This window comes from Perissodus microlepis, chromosome 7 (assembly GCF_051167445.1).
Source record: "Perissodus microlepis isolate ML-2025 ecotype Zambia chromosome 7, ASM5116744v1, whole genome shotgun sequence".
NCBI lineage: Eukaryota > Metazoa > Chordata > Actinopteri > Cichliformes > Cichlidae > Perissodus > Perissodus microlepis.
The window spans coordinates 4,930,750-4,946,785 of NC_140467.1; positions in this window are offsets into that span (position 1 = coordinate 4,930,750).

A 16,036-nucleotide genomic window follows, 5' to 3' on the forward strand; every position below is an offset into this window, starting at 1 on the left:
GAGATAATCTTGTTGTGGAAGGTGAGCTGAGGTTGTTACCCATACCTGGCCACAATAATATAGTTCTCTGTAACAAACCACTGAAGCCCATGTCAGAAGCAAGGTCATCCTGTGCCACATTATCACAGTTTCCTCCTCTGTTGTGTCATGCATCACCCCATGAAACGGTGACTCAATGGATAGTTGCCATATTGTGGTGTAGAGTCGAGAGAACACTTTGTCTTTTTTCTGTCAGAGAGATCTCAATTATCAAGGCTGCATCTTGTCTCTAATTATATTCTACTTCAGTTGTGCAACAAAGCAGGCAGTGCAATTATTATTATTATTGATATTATTATAATATTTTATATTTTATTTTATATTTTCCTGCTAGGACTGCATTCATTCACTATTGTAATGTTCAAACAGGCTACTTTAGTGTTCTTATGAATGGCGTGGAAGACAACCACTTCTTTTCGCTGAATATGAAGAAATATCTTGCTGAGCAAAGGCAACTTCTTCTGTGTCAGTAGATCACTCAGCCTGTGTGTATTTTATTGATTTAACCTCTGCACGCTAGGACGTCCGAAATGCACAATTCATGTACTTTCATTTTTAATATCAATAAAAAAACATTTTATCAAACATTCAATGCCGATTTACTACTTTGTTCTGCACATTTGCCTGCCTTGGATGTGTGCTTACATTTTTCTTTATATGTGCATTTTTGAAATCCCTTTATATCGGTTAAACCTTATGTACCCTATAAATGATTTATTACATCTTCAGGCCTTGCAAAAAATCTCCAGCTGCTTTTAGCACCCACTCTCTTCCTCTCACTCACACCCTTTTTCTTCTCTCTGTCTCTCTCTCTCTCTTAATCTGCCTGCTCTTCAGACCTTCTCCTTCTGCATGTCACACTAAACCTGACCTGTTCTCACTGCCTTTGGCACACCCATCTGTACATATATCCATCCATCCTCCAGTGGCTTGCCAACTACCGGAGTAATCTCCCCTTCAGAGGCCTATTTTAGTAACCAACATGTCTCAAATTATCACATGCATATTCTGTAAATGGCCCAACCTTTCATTGTTGACATGCATACACCCACCCACCCATGAGATGTCTGTTGCCAGGCAGATTTACAACATACTATCTTTGTTCCCAGAATGGAACAGTTTGGGGCACAGGGGTTATCTTTGTTCAACGGTTTATTGAAGTTCTTTGCAGTGTTTTAGGCTGGAATCAAAGACTTTGAATTTTACAACCATAGATGGAGGATCTATTTTTCTTTGACTTTGGCACAAAGTTTTGTCTTACAATGATGGGATGCACATGTGTTGCTTCTGGCAAAGTGGAGAAGCTGGTGGGCTAATGTAGAGGAGCTCATGTTCTGTGTTTTATGGTCATAAATCGCTCTATTAAATCACCTTTGCCTGTCTCATGAAACCTTATTGCCCCACTAAGGAGTCTGTTCTCCCACAAAAAACAGGGGAAAACACTGGAAACATATAGTATCAAAAATGTTTTGTTTCTGAAGCGTGGCTCGTTGCGACGATGTGAGCATGTGTGCTTTGCTCCATACTTGTTCCCTGCAGCCAGGATGACTCTTTACAGTTTACATATTAAAGCAGGAACTGTGCTCCTCAGCATCCAAAGCAACACAAGACACCAGTCAAACCAAAAAATCTAAGGCTAAGGTGTCAAGTTTATTCAAGGTTATACTGCAGTAGTGTAGCACAGTCTAGAAAGAGACATTGCAGTAGAGCTGAAAGAAATTGCATTTTCATTAATGATTTCATTATTGAGTATTAATCCCTTTGTTACATAGAACAGAACAAAGCTTTTCTTCCCATCTGTCCGAGGTATGCATGTAAATTCAGCAAGGGCATTTTTAACTTCTTAAATTTAAACGTACCATTGTGTCTAAATCTGGAGCTGGGACATATTGCCACTATAAAATTATCCTAAATAAGTAAACAATAGAGACAGCACAAAAATTGCCACCTCAACATAAAAGTGGTGGAGACAAATATGCCATAAACGCAAACCCACGTATCCATCCCCAACAGAGAGGCCTCCTGAACTGTGGAGTGGAGATGTGGGTGGCACAACTCTCCCAGGCCTGACATTGGAAACTGCCAAAGAGCACACTAGAGTTAGTTGTGGTTGGCCGGATGCACGGGATGCATGTAAGGCCAGGCCAACTATTGAGGCACAGGGTTTGGCAAGCCCAGACCATCACAGCCCAGCGTGGCTACACAGGCCAATTAAGATGGGCCTTCTCCTCTCTTTTCTTCTCCTCTCCTCCTCTATCTCTCATCTCTCCCTCTCTCTTTATCGCTCACTTTCTCCCTTGTACTCCCTCTCTCGGTCCTCACAAAGCGTGCTCACACATTCCTCTTTTCCCACTTTGTCTCTCTAATTGCTGTGGACTGAAAAGAGGATGGAGAGAAGGCAACGAGATTGAGAGGAAGAGACAGTGAGAGGGAGAATTAGAGGGAAAGGGGGTCATACCACAGAAGCTCTATGTCCAGGACAAACTGTATTGGCCATCTGGAATAGTCAAAACTCTTGTGTGTGGTGTTTATGGTTACAAGCATCTAACACTTCTTCTGTCAATAATGACACAGGAAGATAGTCATTTGGCTAATTTTCACCCAAAGAGCTTAAGTTGGTAATGTAAAACACAATTCAATCTGTATCTTTGCATTGGCTCTGAGGTGGTTACAGCAGAGGCTGAGTATAAAGAGGGGATTGTGTTTCGTCAGCGGCCCACAAAACTACCTAATTGTTGATTCCTAATCAACCAGGAGCTGTGACGAAGCTTTCCTAATTATGTAACCGTAGGTTCGGACATATTAACAATGAAGTGGAAGTTTTAGTGGAATTTCTCCAAAGTAAAACTATGTGAGGAGAAGAGAAGGAGGTCAGGTCTTCTTCATGATCATGTGTGTTTGTTTATATTGTTTACATTGTATAGTTTGTTGTCATAAGTCTTGACTTTTTTTTCTCTTTCTTTTCAGTTGATATAGACTACATCAGAGTTTGTAAGTGTAAAATAAAACTTTGGGGGTGTGACGAGGTAAAAAGAAAAAAAGAAAGAAAAAAAGAGCTATATGGGGACAGAAAAACAACTCCACAATTTCAGTGTTTGTCTTCCGTCTTTGTCTAATGGTCACTTAAAAACCATGAGAATGATCCATACAGCCCACTCGCACACTAAACATAGACAGTTTTGAGTGCAACATTTGTAAAGTTTTGCAATTTTGAGGCTTTTGGTGTCTTGGTCAACAAACACTGAAAGGTCATAGATGGCAGAAACAGAAGAGCAACGTGGATGTGACAAAATGTGATGGACTGTAGACTGCAGGGCCTGAACATGGGAAATGAGGCGGTTAAGCCATATAAAATCAAAACAAAGGGGGAAGTGGTTTCCATTGTGGTCACTGGGTCATTGCATGACAATTTCCTCTTACTGGAAAACAAGGGGGTCACAGCTTTACACTTAAATATACTCTGTGTGTGGTGCAGACTCTGCCTGGGCTATACTTACTCACAGGGGTTAAATGTTACACTCTATGGGCTCTTTAAGGATGTAAAACTATCTGTATTTTCACACAAACAAAATTAGTGCATGTTATCCACACTCCCCAACTAAGATTGCCTTTATCAATTTTATTCATTTTTGTATCGCTAAAGACTTTAAATTAATTGGAGGTGTTGCAGGAAAAGTGAAGTGGGTGGCAGTAAAGATTTAAAAGCGAAACGCTGCACTTAATTAAACAAGGTCAGCATCTTGGAACGTTTAAAGTTTCAGAGTTTTTAACTTTAACATTATCCAGGTGGGTCCTTACTTTGCTTTCTCAGCGCATTCATCATTGTTGCATGTCAATGTCAGTATGTGGAGGTCACCGGGGCACTACCCGCAACTATATGCACACACATGCGTGCGCGCAGGTAATGCATTCCTGTCAAGATTCATTAAAAACATTAGAGGCGGGATGGGTAAAAAAGTGTGGGAGAAAAAGGATTTCTTTTGCACTGTACTGTTACAGAAAAATTAAAAAGAAGCTAAAGGCAGACAATCACCAATGCTGGCACTTGTTGTGGCAGTAGAGGCACAATAAACCAGGCAGCACAATAACCAGGGACACTCCCCGCTATGTTTGAACAACATATAATTACAGATCAGGATAGGAGAGCCCATTCTGAGGGGAAAATAGCAATCTCTCTTAATTACAAGGCAGGCCATGATCCATACCTATCCCTCACTTCAAATAACTCTGCTGGAAGACTCTCTGCTGGAGTGGCTGGCAAAATTATTTCTGTTCAGGTAGCGCTAAGCAGCACAAGCTCTGAAAGGACTACCAGCTAAAAGGAACTCCACAGACTGATGAGTTAATTCACCGAGGAAATTCCAAGATTTTATGGCATGAAACAAAAAACAAAACAAAAAAAAATTTGCTGATCCAAAAGAAAATAAAAATAACAACATAGCAGGGAAACAATCTTCGCTAACTTCTGCTCAACATGTTTCTCCATTTTTATAAACCATGCACAAATCCCTTTGGAACTTATTATGGGTTTTGAACAACAAGTGTTGAGTTGGACTTTTGTACATCTCTTGAGCAAGTTCCAGGTTGTGCGTACAGCTGTCGGGCTCTCACACACAAAAACAGGCTTCAGTCTGAGTCCCCAGTGAACAGCGTCGGCTACGGTAGAGGTTCCTCTCAGGCCAGATGAGCATGCTAGTTATCTTCCCCATATAAACAAGATAAGCTCCATTTCTTTGGCCCTCACCAGGGTCCAGAGGTTAGAGAGTCCATTCTTTCTATTATGCTCTTGTGGTTCCTCTCTTTGACCTTTTAATTATTCTTTTTATTTTTATTTTTATTGTTTTGTTTTGTGTGTTGTAAGGATAGGTGCCATGTCTGCTTATTGTCTGACATGTAACTTCATCTAATTTCAGTTCAGTTCAAGTCAATTTTATTAGTTTACACCAACAGTCAGCTCGGTTCCCTAGAGTTTACTGGAATTTTGTTTTTTAATAAGTGCAGCAGTTTATCCCGTAAACAAGTACCTTTCTTAAGAATGACAGACATTCCAGATATTGTCGGAGCCCACACACCAACACAAGCAAACACAGACGCACAACAAGGAGAGTGAAAATATTTGTGAGGAAATTGCTCGAGAAGGACATTGCAACTGTGCCATTTGGCTGCACCAAACCATTGTCCGCTGAGACTTGCCATGGAAGCTGGCAGCAGTTGTTTGTGTCTGCTGTGCCATCGTTCAGCCCAAGACCGTCAATTTCATTCTCATGCTTCAGTGAGGTGGATGGGGAGGATGTCCAAAAACGCCCCAGCATAAAGACAATGTATATAGTCTCTACAGTGCATTGTGTCTGTGTGCGTGCATGCATGTAATGCAGTGGCAACATTTTTCCCTCAAATTAATGAATACATGTAGGCAAACACAAACTAATAACGCTGCATATACAAACATGCAAAGGAAACATGTAAACATGAGCACGCACATTTACACACACCACTCATATGTGAACACATGCGCACATCTATGCACATGCATTTATGTACACTGAACTCTGCTAATGATGGGTGGCAGTTCGATGCTTGTGTGTGTGTTCCAAAAGAACTGGCATTACCACTTGGGCCAAATCAGCCGCCAACAGCAGCAGGCTATTAACAAAACTGTTTCTTTGTTTGCTTTTTTTTTTCCCAGTTTTTTCCTTTTTTCTTTTTCCTCTTGAGAGGCGCCAAGCAATTAATGGTCTGCCTATGGGAGACCAGTAAACCGTGCCGCACATATGCACATTAATACAAGGCATGGAGACAGAGCAGGTTACACCATGACAAAAACATGCATTATACATACATGTAAGTCTGAGCAGTATTATAAGATAGCTGAAAGAAAACACCTTCTGGTATCCAAAATACCAAGATACAATTTGTGTTGGGAAATTCAAAGCTTCCAGGAACATACAGGGATGAAAAGCTGTGTGTATTTATGCGGTGGATGGTAGGTCAATAGTTTCCTTGAAGACATTACGGAACAGACACAGCTTTTGCTATTTCTGTCGCTGCCAGGAATTAATCTGTTAGTACAAGGAAAAGAAGAAAATATGGTTCGCTCACTGGCATGAGGTGGTAAAACTATGGCACTGAAGTGCAAACAACTTCTGTTAAACAGATGCTATCACTGTTTGTGGCGTGGGTGTGGTCTCTGGCCAGCTGCAGAGGAGGGGTGACGCAGTGAGCTCCCGGGGCGGCGCAGGGGCGGGGTGAACAGGTGTGCTGGGATCTGACAGTGATTGTGTCTCTTTATATGTTGGCAGTGACAGTCGGAGGAGGAGGGCGGACGTGACAGCAGAGAGAGAGCTGGAGTGTCTGTGTCCCAGTAAACCACAGTGTTAAATAAAAGTTCTGCTGTCGTCAAATTCGCTCCGGCTTATGTTTCTTGGGTCCAACGTTACACTGTTATATTGTGCCACTTGAGCAAAGCTGATAAGAAGCACAGCAATATGAAGACAGAGCCAAAAAAAGGGAAGAATCAGATGACGTTTGCATAAAGCACCTATGACCTGCCCATCACATTGCCAGGTTTAAAATGAAGCGTATGTAATACGACTGTTCTCAAGCTGATAAAATCTTACTCATTAGCTTCTTGTAAATGTGTTCTCTGGAGAATTTACATGTGAGCAGCTACAACAGATCTAAGCCACTGAACTGGCTGTCTGCCATTTTTCATATAAAACAAAACAGCTTAGCCATGTTTAAAAAGTTTAATAAGATTTTATATAATTAAGTTGAGAGAAATGTAAAAAATGATTATTATGTGTGTGTATAGTGCAGTTCATCATTTTCAATGCATCCTGCCATTCTGACCACATTGCATTAGTGAGCATTAAGGGCTAATGGCCTGCTGCCAGCAGACTCACAGGACTCCGGTCCATGGTTCAATATCTACACCTACCCTTTCCAATGGTACAAAAATCACTCCTCATATGGAGTAAAGCAAAGAGAGAGAGAGATAAATGTGGTGAGAGTGCAGAGTGGATGATTCTGATTAATGTTCAGCCACATCATTCTAAACAGAGGATGTGGCTGAGCCATAAAAAAGCAGAATGTGAGATAATGTGGATTTATAGACCTTTGGTGGTAATGAGTACACAAGCTCATGTAATTATAAATAAGTTGCAATAGCCTTCACCATCTCCTCTCAGGCTCTCGTTTCAGGCTTCAAAAATATAAAGTCGGTGTCTTTAGCCATTCACAGAACAGCAAGTTCTCATCTTAGTCCATCTTATATCACCATTCTGTCTGATGCACCTTTGTGCCTTAGTAATAACAGAAGCAGACAGCTTATGTTCCTGTTTTTAAAGACTGATAGAGTCCACATGGGTGATTCAACCAGCTGTTTTGGAAAAGTTGGCAAAAACTACTGTGCAAACTTTATTTCAATATTGTGCTATTAACCCCCACACACTTACAAATGTGATCCCAATGGCATGTGAGAACAGACTAATTCTGTTTCTATTGGCTGCTATACAGATGCAAATATACATGAACATCTCTTCAGATGGAGCATCAGCCTACACTGCAAAGCAACTCCCCCAACGATGTACTCACCCACAAGTGAAGGTAACAATGAGGCACATACTGAGTCAGATGGCACCACAAAATGAGCTGTCTTGTTGTTGGTGGCCTTTTATTCAAGTTTGTGTTGTGTGTACATATGAAGTGCATGCATATGGCTTTGATTGCCTGGTATGAGGGGTTTAAGGTTGGATGGGGGGGGGGATTTGCATTTTTTTTGTTGCCCTTTCTAGATTGTTCACTTCTGCAGCTCTAATCAGTCCAACCAACCAAAACTATGATCACAATTTTACAAAAAAGTCAATCAAATCATTTTTGATATGTTTTACACGTTTACATTGCAAAGTGACACGTCAGTGATATGCAGATTTTCACCATATGTCAAAAATCAGCTGCTTGTGTACTCAACAGGGTGTCACCAGCACAATACCAGAGAGTAGGTGATAGAAACACAAAGCTACTGTCATTAACTCAAAAGGTTTTTGGTAATTTCCTGTTCTCACTGAACACTTACTCCCCTCTGGGTTATTGAAAGATCCTAAGAAATGACGTACCGTACAGCAGTGGTTTCACCTTAACTAGACGTTTTGGGCAGGAAAATTAGCTGCAAATCCACATTTGTCTCCCTCTACATGTTGGCTAATTTCATATTGTGATATGTGCATGATCCTAAATGCATGTCTGTGCATGTGCGTTCATGTTTAGTGTGTGTTTATAACCATGTATTTTTTGCTGGTATTTGTATGTTAAGTGTGTTTGTGAGAAGTGGCTGCGACAGGCAACCAAGAATTATCCAGTGGCTTGCACCCCAGACAGACTGTGCGTACACAGTGTGTCAGGCTAGTAATTGTGGGCTCAGAGGGAGAGAGGCTATACCAAGTTAGCCTTATTATTATCATTAAAGCGAGAGTTAGCTTGCTGTCTGAAGCTAGGTTGAACAGTGAGATGTTTCTCCAGACAAACTGCTGCTTACAAGCCTTCTGTTTGTCCCATGTATGCTCGGTGAATCAACTGCTGCCTGGCAGTATTTACTGCCAGGTCATCACTGCAAATAACCACGTCTTTATTTGACCTCCATTACAAAATTAATTTTTAAATATTTAAAAATGAAAGATTATACTGACTGTTTCAGGCAACTTTCTCCCCCAGCAGTGTGTTATCAAATAGCCATTTCTTAGCCCTATAGGTTGACCACCTGTGTACTTCAATAACCAATGAAGGCTGCATAGTTTTCAGGTGCTGAGAGCTAACTCTAAATATCTGTGTATGACAAATTGTACCTGTAGTCCAACTCTGGACTCAATTAACACACATAACTGCTCAGACAGCTGCTCTATGATTGCATTGAAAGTCAGAGAGTGAGAGTGGAGCAGAGTGGTTGGAGGGAGAGTAGATTATTTATGAAAATTAGATTTCTTGATTCTGCTTTTTTACTTAATCTTTACTTAAGCTGATAAAACGACACCATACTAAAATACACAGTAACACTTTTCAACTTTTCAGTAGTCTTGAGTTCCGGCAGAAATGTCTACTTCATCTAATTAAAAAGAGCAAAAAAACAAAAACAAAAGCAAAAAAAAACCAGGAGCAAATGAATATCTTCAAAATGTGTCCCAAGTCATGATTACAGAACCAGCTCTGTAAACATCCTGTGGTATTTCATTCTTTTCTCTTTTTTTCTTTCTTTCTAGTAAATGTCTCTTTGAAAACAAGCATTATTTTCATGGAAAACAAAAATATCACTCTTACTATTATGTATCCCTTACAAGTCAGAAGGGAGACAGAGTTCTCCCCACAGACTGGCAAACCAAACAAGAAAGTGAGCAAAACAGCCCTGGACAACAGACAAAGTTTTATCAATAAAGATGTTCTTCCTATGAAAATAATCACAGCGGCCAAGCAAAACATAACGCAGGATACAGAGTTGTTGTCGGAGTTTTGCCAACAGACGTTTTTCAGGGAAGCTCTGCAGTGCAGGGGACAGGCTATGACTCCTTTTCCCGTTCAAAGTTCCTCTCCACCTGTGCTGAACCACATTCCAGCAGTATCACCTGCTCATCTGTGTACCCCAAGGGGACGGTCCAGGGGGCCCAGGGCTTTCCAGCAGTCTGTTAATAAGGGATGATATGTTTGAGGGCTTAACTTGGTTGCCATGTTGCATCAGTTTGCTTTTTTTTTATGTGTGTGGCAGAGATAAAAGACAACAAGCGCAGAAAAACAGAGATTAAAGTAATAACACTTTTGTTTAATCACATACTGTGTCTAACAACTTGTGAATAAAGTCGAGCTCTGAGGCTGATATCATGAAAAATAACACCTGGAGGTCATTTTTTGTGATGTTCCTTGTTTGCCTGCTTATTTAAGCCTTTTCCCACCCATTCTATTTATAAATAAGAAATAAAAGATACAGTAAAAGTTTTTTTTGGTAGTAACAATTTTATGCCAAAGTACGGAAAAATATAAACCAAGAACTAGACAGAAATTACGAAGGATATGTTCAATATTTCTAGCATTTGTCTTTGGACAGGAATGGGAAGAATTTAGATTTCTTCCATTTATTAATAGCACACGACAGAGAAGAAGCGTATGGGACTCGTGTGAGTGGTTGGTGTGTGAGTGTGTGCATGTCAAGCGCACAACAGGTGCCAGGCATAACAGGGGAGAAAAACATGGTGGGGTTAGATCACAGCCGGGCTTCCCGCTAACGCAGTGTCACAAACAAAAAAAGAATGGGACTGAGCGTAACTTTGAGCGTGTCTGTGTGATTGTGAGACTGTGTGTGATGTGTGTTTGATAGATAGTGTCTGAGAGGATGCACACGTGCATGTGTGTCTGTGTGGGTGTGCTGTGTCTGCAGCTGTACGTGTGTAACAAGTGAAAACAGTACAGGGAAATGAATGAGGTATGCGTAATGCTTGCTGTACTGCATCGTTCATTAGGCTACAGCATGTGTGTGTATTTGTGTGTAGCCTATGTCTTTCTGTCAGAGTTTGTTTGCTTAAACACAAATTCTTGGGAAACAATAGGGGGTATGGAAAATGTTCCCTGCTCAGCTTTTGAGGTTTGTCTGTCAACATTTCAGAACTTGCCAGGCCTGTGATGCTTTTTCGTTTCACTCATGTATGGCACAGACATGCATGGTTAATTTATCTTCTTATTCTAAATATCTTCCTTAAATCTCTGTATATGCCGTGCATCTTAAAAGTATTGACAGTGCTTTACTTGTTCCACATATTGTCACGTTACAGCCTTATTCCAAAATGGAGTAAATTCACCTTTCACCTCAACGTTCTATATACAATACACCAAAATGACAATGTGAAAAAAGTTTCAAACCAGCAGGACTCTTCTACCAGGCCGATCTGAGTGGTCAGAGTAGCAGGGCCTCACTCAGGGACGTGACCCAATGGTCACACTGACAGAGCTCCAGCATTGCTCTGTGGAGACAGGAAAACCTTCCAAAAGGATTTTTACCATTTCTGCAGCACTAAACCAGTCATGACTGTATGATAGAGTGTCCAGACGGAAGCCATTCCTCTGCAAAACATACATGACAGCCTACCTGGAGTTTGCCAAAACGTACTCTCAGACCATGAGAAACTAAATTCAGGCCAAATTGAAATCTTTGGCCTGAATTATAACCATCACGGAGGAAACCAGGCACAGTTCATAATCTTGTAGCATTGAAATCTTTTGTATTTTTTGCAAATTTATAAGAATTTCAAGTAAACGGCAAGATGTACTGCAAGATGAATCAAAAGCTGATGGTCCTCTTCTGTGTTCCAGTATTCTGACAAGATTCCCACCACTGGTTGAAATGCAGCCCCAAACCATGACAGAGCCTCCTCCCGGCTGTTACCAAACTACTCCAGAGTCCAGACATACCTTTTCTCCCTGTTTCCCTTCATTATCAATGGCATCTTGACAGCCACCATACCACTGAGACCATTTCTGATAAGCCTTTGACAGTTTTTTAGGCCTGCAACCTCTTCTTTAGTCCTCCACTAACAAACCAAGCTATGATATGGCAGCTTTTGACTAATAGGTCTTTGTGAATCGCCTTGTTTGTGTACACATTGGTTATTTTTGTTAGGTTTAGATACAGCACTGGTTCAGTTCTTGAATTAGGTGTGTTTTTACACTTGAATGATTCCTAAGTCAGTGTTAAGTAGTTTAATAAAGAGACAAACAAATAAACAAAAGATTTTTCAAGAAATATAATACACAAAAACATTTTTTTCCATAATCTATGCCGAGACAAACTGTAGCGGAGTGGTATGTCTGCAACTAATACTGTTTTAACTGCTTCAAAGCCAGATTATCCGTTAATGTTTGGACCTGGCTGCAGAAGCCATTATGTTGGCATTAGTGGCACCAATATACTTTGTGCTGTCCTCATATGGGCATGCTGAGCTGGATGACCCACAGCACAGATTACGGGGAGTTTCACTTCAACAGCAGTTCCCTAAAAGTCAGACTCAGACAGCAGTACATCTGACAGTGGCTGACATTTACAAGAGCGACTCATCTTACAGTGATTCATGGTGTTAACACTTAAGAAATATAGTGCACAATGTAGCACAGCAGCAACCAAGTAATCAGTGATGAATTATGTCTTGCTGAGCAGGTGGAAAGGCCAGCCTTAAGCGCTGTGGAGAAATGTTTAAGTTTGGCGCTTTAGGTTTCGTGTTACAGTCGTACTGGCAATATAATTAAAACAAAATTGAATTTCGGTTTCTTTTCTGGACCAATGTTTAATATGACGATACAGATAAATACTTATTGCAGGCTGAAGCTTGTCTTTAATGCCATTCATGCAGGAATGGCATTAAACATACAAACTTACATTTGCAAGAACAAAAATGCAAATAAAACTGTAACAAGGTGCAGGAACTTAAGCCATTCAAATCTAATTCTTTAACATTTGTATATATTTAACAAATATGTCAGACTGCTTTTTTGCATTTGTGCAATAACTCTAAAATTAGAAACATCCTCACTCTGTGTGATGCTGAAAAACTAGTTTATGCATTTATTACTTCTTGGCTGGACTATTGCAATTTATTATTATAGGTCTGTCCAAAAAACTCCCTCAAAAGTTGATCCAAAATGCTGCAGTGAGAGTACTGACAGAGACTAGAAAGATCAAGCATATTTCTCTGCCATGATCCATTGCTTCATCTCTACTTACCTTTTTTTCACTCTCTGAGTTTATACATCACTCTGCATTCAATCATTAGTTATTATTAATCTTGGACTCTCTTCCACGGTGTGTTTTTTGTCCGGTCTCAACCACCAGCTGGTCGTGCTGGATGGCTGACCCTCCCTGAGCCTGGATCCCTGAGCCGGAGGTGTCTTCCTGTTAAAAGAGAGTTTTTCCATCCCAATGTTGCCAACGCTTGCTTAAAAGGAGTTGTCTGTTTTATCGGGTTTTCTCTGTCTTATTGTAGGATCTTTATCTTTAATATAAAGCACCCTGAGGTGACTGTTGTTGGAATTGAATTGAATTGAATTGAATTGAATTGAATTGAATTGAATTGAATTGAATTGTGGGCAAATCTGTACCAAAGTTACCTAAGCATGTTCATTTGCTTCTGATTTTAGAGTTAACAGAGAGCCTCAGTGTGAAGTCTGCTATCAATGGATTACAAAACAAATCCACATTCTTAACATTCTTTCTCTCCAAAGTGACCTTTGCCACTGGGGTCTTTTATGCAAATATTTGCATGAAAGAACATGCGCCGGGTTTATCTGATAGTGCTGTATCAATGTGTATGATTGGTAGAGAATTTGTTGCTCGCAGCAAATTCTTTAAAAACACCCTTAGCATATGAGTAAATACTTGGTTGCAAAAGCTATTTCCCTCCCCTGGCCAGCAGAATATCAAGGACATGTGTTTGTGTGTGTTTTGGGGAATTGTTTAAAGTGGAATTGCAAATAAAAGTCCCAACCTCGGGGTGTGGAATTCCAGGGTCGGCATTCGAGGAACATGCCCAGCCCTGAGAACAGGCGAGCCCAAACCCCCCCTCTGGGCAAATTCAGCTTTACACAAGACATCTCCAACACACAGTTGCCTCGCACACAACACACACATGCTACCCTACCCCCTTCCTTTTGTTGTTGTTTTTTTCCCCCTCTTACAATGGAAAGGCATCTCCACTTTCTAAGAGGCCACAGTGAGAGATCGGCTCAGTAGTAGAACAATAAACAGAATCTAAACTGGCTACGCTCTGCTGCTACCTGCTATTAAACTCAGCAACTGATTCTGAAAGACGAGTAACAGATAAAAGACACACACAAACGATGATAATTGTTGATAAAGCCACTTTTAGCTTAATTCAAACAGCATCAAGGGGACCGTCCGTTGCTGAGGCCCCAGTAGCACTGAAGCACTCTGTGAGCCGCTGTCAATACAAAGCTCCTTTGAGCTTGAGCATTGTCTCTTCATCGATTTGTTCTCTATGATTAGTCAGCAATCTGCTATCATACGGGGCCCTGGCCTACTTCTGCACTGGAATTTGACCCATGACATCAGTCTGCTGAAAAGAGGCCAAAGTCTGTCCAGCCATGGGCCTCGTAAAATCCAGGTGGAACAGTCTGAAAATGCGGCTATTTAAAATGAGTGACCTTCCCCTTTCTTCGTCTCTTTCATCAGGACACAAACCGCACATGAAAAATATCTCCAACCTATTCTGATGTGACCTTTCAGAGTAGAAACAGACAAAAGGTATGCAGTGAATTTAACGAATGGTCTCTTAACTCCTAAACAAACTTTTGACCCATCTTAAATTAATCTTAACTATGAGGTAACCATTAATGTCATAAACACAAGATTTCAAAACTGTGCTAACGTAATATGATCTGTGCTAGAGAAATATTTGGATTTCGGACTTTGTGCTCATTTCCCGAAATTTTACGAGGTCTTGATGGGCCACGTGTAGACACACATATTTGTGCATACACACAGCAGCACACACATGGAAGGATGATGGAGGAGGGGTTGGAGAGAAGGAAAACAGAAAACGTGAGAACAGAAATGGGGGGGGGGACTGATTAATCCTCCCTTTGGCGGCGTTCTCAAGACATTTGATTCATCTGCACACCCCCTCCCAACCTGCCTTCTTTTCTGTGAGGTGGTTTGATGTTTCTTTCTTTCTTATCAATAGCACCTTTGCATCAATTATCCAACAAAAACATCCTTCAGAGGGAATGGGGATGGGGGAGTGCAGAGGGAAAGGATGGGGTGGGTTTTCTGGGGGAGTGTGGGAGACAACCTCCTTGCAGCACATTCCAAGCTTTTGTCATCCCTGGGAATTTGTTTCCTGTCAACATCTTAAGCCCATAGATAATATGTTATCAGAGATGAGAGGAGCCCCACGATGACAGAACAAAATATATATAAGGAAAAACCTTTTAAGTGAGATGACTTTGATATTGATAAATGTTTGAACAGAATGGGAAGACTCACTTGGTGGCGTTGTGATCCAAAACATGGGAGAGCAGAGTAAAGGAACGTTCCCCTGGGACTACCCCTGAAATAATTATTAGGAAAGCTGATAAAATCAAGAGGTTGCCAGGTTCTTTCTCAAAGTGACATAAAATAAGTTCACAGATTTCTCTCTATTATGAATGTTTTCATAGGTATTTATCCTAATTTATGAGGTGCGCCAAGCATGAGCTCTTTTGGTTTTTTAAAGAGATTCCCCTTGTATGCACAGAGATTCGTGTGCCTGCTAGACAGCCAGCCTGGGGCCAGTAAAGCTCTCTCTGTACAGGCAACCACAACCATTCTCTCTAAATTACGTCATCTTTCCAGATCCCGAGAGTGAAAACAACAGCTGATGCCTGTTTTGACCTCTCATTTTGTTTCTTTTTTCATTTTTCTTTTCTAGATTCATTTCATGTAGTAAATCAAAAGCCATTCTTAGCCTTAATTATGTCCTTGATATCACAAAAAGCAAATTTCTAAGTCATAGCAGTAGCCAACAAATTGGATATTTTTCCTTCTTTAATTTTCTTCAGTTTATCCAACCTCATCTCTTTCTACATCCCTGCTCTCCTTCATGCCTCTCCATCTCTGAGACCAACTTGGAAGGAAGTGACTGTAGGTCAGTGGTATGTCTGCAGAGTAAACAGTGGCTAGCAGAGGTCTGGACCAGGCTTATCAGGTCTGTCTGATTGACCCTCCACTCCCTCTTTGTTTAGACGTCCTGACAGGCGGGTCACTACTCCACATCCTTCTCCGCCTCCATCCCATTATTCCCACAATTTCATGTTGTAAAAGTGAAAGGCCATGTTTTACTTCTTTACTTCAAGGCCAAACAAGCAGATGGAGGTTGTTCTGGGGAAACCAAACACTTCAATAAAGGCAGTCAGGCTGCCACCTCAGCCACTGCAGGTCATGATGCTCAGACAGGCATCTCTGTTATGTGGCTCA